We start from the raw sequence: 6,291 nt of genomic DNA on the forward strand, positions 1-6,291 counted from the left end.
CTGGATAATATCTGATCAAAACGAGATAATCGGATTATGCAGAACAAACGGGCAATTCAACACTGGAATGCAAAGGATTACGCGATTTTAAGATTGATGCATATAATCAAATGATAAATATTGCATTTAGTTTAATTAAATGTTTTTTTTTTATGTTTCAACGTGTTTATTTTCCTAGACAAATGCCTAAAAAATGCACGTTTTTCAAACATTTTTCTGTTATAACACTAGCTTAACATCTCCTCTAGCAGAAAAACTTTATTTCATACAATTTGCATGACAAACAAAAAAGTTTTACAAAAAGAAAGAAATTCACCCGTTGAATAATCGGTGCTCTCTTATATATGTTACCGGTTGTTTGGCAGTAGTGTAATGGCGGACGCGGAGAGTATTCAGGGGAGATAATTGGGTAATTACTAAATTATGGAACGGTTTAAGGTTATATTACACTAATTCCGATTCCCATAGGGTCCCATTATAAAACTGACAACTTTCACAGCATTTTTCTTGCCTTTCCGACGTATCAATTTTTCCGAACCTGGTATCATTTTAAAGATGGATCTGTCATCTTCCAATAATTGCAATCAAAAACATACCGTCTCGCAACTTCTAAGAAAGTAAATCGCTGTCGAATGAACCCACCGTAGAAAAACGTGTTTCGGAATCCTAATTTCGACAAAAGCCCCACACAATAGAAAACACACCCTCAAAAGTTCATCTTTTAAGTTAGCTTCCAATCCAAGGCATCAAAGTACTCCAGACACATACAGGATATTACAAATAACCACAAAAGTCATGTCTCACATTGTTAAATGGCTTATATTCAAGAAGAGAAAAGGAACTCTTTAGAAATAGGCACTACTTTCGAATGGACCACGGAGGGATACACAATGATTTAGTGTAATGTAACCTTTAAGGGAACTCAACTTTGTCCTATCTTTTTCAAACTTTCTCCACATGAGATTTCAACTATTTCCACAATGAATATGCAATTTCAGTGCATTCGGATGGGGGTAAAGGCCTTAAAATGGCCATTTAAAGCGGTGACTATATTGGCCGCAGTCAAGTCGGAATGCATGATTTTTAGTCTAAGTGACGACAGCTGATTTTGCGTCTCCAATTATTGTTACGCGTAACTTTCATGGCAAAAACTGGTATCATTGCATGCGAAATTCACCAATATATCAGCAAAAGGCCCATATAAATGTATTGATTGTGAATCAGTGTACTTTTCTTGATGAAATAGGAGACTTTTTTAAAATTTTAAGCACTTTTTTCAATAAAAAACTCACTGACAGCATATAAAATCATGTTTTTTAAGAAAATTATTATTAAAAGCTTCACTTACAATCTAAACATACACACTGCAATTACAAAAATTAATGCTATTATGATGAGAGGCATAATTTTCAGCTTTCAAGCTGATACAAGCCGGCTACCCAAAATTAACACTTAAAAAGGCGCAAATCGCTCCTTCAACAGCTTACGACACAAAGTGACACTTAATGCGCATCCAGATAGTCTCTCTCATATAAATAAGTCCTGTTAGCGACATTTTATTAAGTATTCTCTTTAAAATCCAGTGTTGAAAGCGTAAGTTTTGCAAAAATGTCCACAGTCACCATGCAAAAGAGCATGTTTGCTAAGGAATTCCTACGCGAGTGGCCACACTAATGTCGTGGCAGGAAAGTCATTTGGATGTGATTCCTCTGTAGTTCAGTGAACATTCATTCCACTACCTGGGGATGACTATCAGGATCAATTTTCCCAGCTTGGTGTAGTGTTGACCTTTCAGGATGTTGATGGATCGTCCACAAGCGCTGCACCACTGCGGCCTCTGTTCAGGACACAGAGTCGGATTGAGGTGTACACAAACCCGCAGTCAGGCAAGGATCATCCAGACCTTTAATAAAATAAAATGTTTAGGCCCCTGAAACTGGCAATTATGTTCAACACTGAGATAAGGATACACATAGAGGAGACATCATGCCATGGCTTTCTCATTATTGACACGGCAAACTCGAGCAGCCGGGGACTTGGCTCTAAACAAAAACAGGTATGCTCCATCAATGTGAGCAAGATGGCATGTCAGAGTTAAAAAGGGCAAACAAACATACAAAAGAGATATGTAGGAAATTAGAAATTAAATGCCAGAAGTAATTTTAAGTATTGTTTTTCTGTCTGCAAGGGTTGCTGTGGAAAGTAGTGCTTAACGCATAGTTTGGCCTGTAGGGGTTCTGCTAGCAAGAACAAATCGAAGTCATATCTGCCCGCGAACTGTAAGCTTGAGATAACCATATCTGATGAAGTACTGCTTTGAGAATGCATTCTTATTGTACTTGAACCAGATCGCATTGACAGCACAAGGCTTCAGACCCCCCAAAAGTGTGAGGCTTTCAATAGTGCTTACCTGATACCAGACCGCATTGCCCGAGACAGTGACTTTCTCCCGGAACTGCACAGGCTGCATCCGCAGCACAATCCTTAAGCTCAATCATGGTCTGGCTGACTCTGAAATAGTGAAATCTGAATTTACAGATGCTCATTTGTCTAAAGGTTATGAGTTTATTGCCTATCTTATTAAAAGCAAACACAATGACATGCTTAAAAAGACATGTGCATTTCTGAAAAGACATACAGCTGCCCGATACTTGACTAGGAAAAGGCGCTATGGTCTTCACTCTGAAATTCATTACTCTAAGGGCTTAACAGAACAAAAGCCAGATCTTACAGCTAATTGGCCCCACCTACAGCTAAATATGCTTTATAGGTTGAAAATAAAGTTATTTGTCTGAAGAACTAGTACTATTAACTCATCAGCTATGTTGCTCCACTGGCCGCAATTCTGTAAACATAGTGTATATATGGAAATACCTAGTCTACCACCTGCACCGCACCACTACGTCCACTGTAAAAATACACAGCTAAGTTAGTACTTTAACGAACAAACTGAAATTCATGTGTTAATTAAACAATCAGTATGATGACTCACATTGAAATCATGTCCAGTGCACCAGTCAGAGCAAGACAGCTAGCGGATTGTTGACCATCTACGGCTCAAGGACAAACGGTCAGGCCTACAAACAAAGAGAAAAATGGCATAAATGGGTTGCATGCATGTAATTTTGCATATTTTTCATCTTGCTCTCCACCTGAAACTTCAATCTATGGACATAATAATATTTACATTTAAGATTTGTTGGAAATGTTACCCTTACTTGTCCATACCAGGTCCCCCACCCATCCGGAACCGTCTAAAACCACCTAAAACATCCATTTGGACCAAAATATTGACACCTCTCATCTATTTTAGCACCCAAATCATCAAAACATTCATTAAAATTCATTTTCTACTTGTCTCGCTTGCAGACGAATCCATGTGACCTTGACATTGCAGTAAATGTGCTTTTTTAAGGTTATATTACACTAATTCCGATTCCCATAGGGTCCCATTATAAACTGACAACTTTCACAGCATTTTTCTTGCCTTTCCGACGTATCAATTTTTCCGAACCTGGTATCATTTTAAAGATGGATCTGTCATCTTCCAATAATTGCAATCAAAAACATACCGTCTCGCAACTTCTAAGAAAGTAAATCGCTGTCGAATGAACCCACCGTAGAAAAACGTGTTTCGGAATCCTAATTTCGACAAAAGCCCCACACAATAGAAAACACACCCTCAAAAGTTCATCTTTTAAGTTAGCTTCCAATCCAAGGCATCAAAGTACTCCAGACACATACAGGATATTACAAATAACCACAAAAGTCATGTCTCACATTGTTAAATGGCTTATATTCAAGAAGAGAAAAGGAACTCTTTAGAAATAGGCACTACTTTCGAATGGACCACGGAGGGATACACAATGATTTAGTGTAATGTAACCTTTAAGGGAACTCAACTTTGTCCTATCTTTTTCAAACTTTCTCCACATGAGATTTCAACTATTTCCACAATGAATATGCAATTTCAGTGCATTCGGATGGGGGTAAAGGCCTTAAAATGGCCATTTAAAGCGGTGACTATATTGGCCGCAGTCAAGTCGGAATGCATGATTTTTAGTCTAAGTGACGACAGCTGATTTGCGTCTCCAATTATTGTTACGCGTAACTTTCATGGCAAAAACTGGTATCATTGCATGCGAAATTCACCAATATATCAGCAAAAGGCCCATATAAATGTATTTATTGTGAATCAGTGTACTTTTCTTGATGAAATAGGAGACTTTTTTTTAATTTTAAGCACTTTTTTCAATAAAAAACTCACTGACAGCATATAAAATCATGTTTTTAAGAAAATTATTATTAAAAGCTTCACTTACAATCTAAACATACACACTGCAATTACAAAAATTAATGCTATTATGATGAGAGGCATAATTTTCAGCTTTCAAGCTGATACAAGCCGGCTACCCAAAATTAACACTTAAAAAGGCGCAAATCGCTCCTTCAACAGCTTACGACACAAAGTGACACTTAATGCGCATCCAGATAGTCTCTCTCATATAAATAAGTCCTGTTAGCGACATTTTATTAAGTATTCTCTTTAAAATCCAGTGTTGAAAGCGTAAGTTTTGCAAAAATGTCCACAGTCACCATGCAAAAGAGCATGTTTGCTAAGGAATTCCTACGCGAGTGGCCACACTAATGTCGTGGCAGGAAAGTCATTTGGATGTGATTCCTCTGTAGTTCAGTGAACATTCATTCCACTACCTGGGGATGACTATCAGGATCAATTTTCCCAGCTTGGTGTAGTGTTGACCTTTCAGGATGTTGATGGATCGTCCACAAGCGCTGCACCCACTGCGGCCTCTGTTCAGGACACAGAGTCGGATTGAGGTGTACACAAACCCGCAGTCAGGCAAGGATCATCCAGACCTTTAATAAAATAAAATGTTTAGGCCCCTGAAACTGGCAATTATGTTCAACACTGAGATAAGGATACACATAGAGGAGACATCATGCCATGGCTTTCTCATTATTGACACGGCAAACTCGAGCAGCCGGGGACTTGGCTCTAAACAAAAACAGGTATGCTCCATCAATGTGAGCAAGATGGCATGTCAGAGTTAAAAGGGCAAACAAACATACAAAAGAGATATGTAGGAAATTAGAAATTAAATGCCAGAAGTAATTTTAAGTATTGTTTTTTCTGTCTGCAAGGGTTGCTGTGGAAAGTAGTGCTTAACGCATAGTTTGGCCTGTAGGGGTTCTGCTAGCAAGAACAAATCGAAGTCATATCTGCCCGCGAACTGTAAGCTTGAGATAACCATATCTGATGAAGTACTGCTTTGAGAATGCATTCTTATTGTACTTGAACCAGATCGCATTGACAGCACAAGGCTTCAGACCCCCCAAAAGTGTGAGGCTTTCAATAGTGCTTACCTGATACCAGACCGCATTGCCCGAGACAGTGACTTTCTCCCGGAACTGCACAGGCTGCATCCGCAGCACAATCCTTAAGCTCAATCATGGTCTGGCTGACTCTGAAATAGTGAAATCTGAATTTACAGATGCTCATTTGTCTAAAGGTTATGAGTTTATTGCCTATCTTATTAAAAGCAAACACAATGACATGCTTAAAAAGACATGTGCATTTCTGAAAAGACATACAGCTGCCCGATACTTGACTAGGAAAAGGCGCTATGGTCTTCACTCTGAAATTCATTACTCTAAGGGCTTAACAGAACAAAAGCCAGATCTTACAGCTAATTGGCCCCACCTACAGCTAAATATGCTTTATAGGTTGAAAATAAAGTTATTTGTCTGAAGAACTAGTACTATTAACTCATCAGCTATGTTGCTCCACTGGCCGCAATTCTGTAAACATAGTGTATATATGGAAATACCTAGTCTACCACCTGCACCGCACCACTACGTCCACTGTAAAAATACACAGCTAAGTTAGTACTTTAACGAACAAACTGAAATTCATGTGTTAATTAAACAATCAGTATGATGACTCACATTGAAATCATGTCCAGTGCACCAGTCAGAGCAAGACAGCTAGCGGATTGTTGACCATCTACGGCTCAAGGACAAACGGTCAGGCCTACAAACAAAGAGAAAAATGGCATAAATGGGTTGCATGCATGTAATTTTGCATATTTTTCATCTTGCTCTCCACCTGAAACTTCAATCTATGGACATAATAATATTTACATTTAAGATTTGTTGGAAATGTTACCCTTACTTGTCCATACCAGGTCCCCCACCCATCCGGAAACCGTCTAAAAACCACCTAAAACATCCATTTGGACCAAAATATTGACACCTCTCATCTATTTTAGC

General features: G+C 38.6%; 2 long non-coding RNA genes across 2 annotated transcripts; both read right to left on the reverse strand.

Annotated features, from left to right (window-relative positions):
• Positions 1-240: 240 nt before the first annotated feature.
• LOC127864124 (uncharacterized) lies at positions 241-4,079 on the reverse strand. The gene is made up of 3 exons (XR_008041498.1): positions 2,993-4,079; positions 2,411-2,511; positions 241-1,903 (listed from the first exon to the last, which is right to left on the reverse strand). It is a non-coding gene; the product is annotated as an uncharacterized LOC127864124 (long non-coding RNA).
• A 214-nt stretch (positions 4,080-4,293) lies between these two features.
• Positions 4,294-6,179, reverse strand: LOC127864125 (uncharacterized). Its single transcript, XR_008041499.1, has 3 exons — positions 5,968-6,179; positions 5,386-5,486; positions 4,294-4,878 (listed from the first exon to the last, which is right to left on the reverse strand). It is a non-coding gene; the product is annotated as an uncharacterized LOC127864125 (long non-coding RNA).
• Between the last annotated feature and the right edge of the window lie 112 nt (positions 6,180-6,291).

The sequence above is a fragment of the Dreissena polymorpha genome, unplaced genomic scaffold (assembly GCF_020536995.1).
Source record: "Dreissena polymorpha isolate Duluth1 unplaced genomic scaffold, UMN_Dpol_1.0 chrUn131, whole genome shotgun sequence".
NCBI lineage: Eukaryota > Metazoa > Mollusca > Bivalvia > Myida > Dreissenidae > Dreissena > Dreissena polymorpha.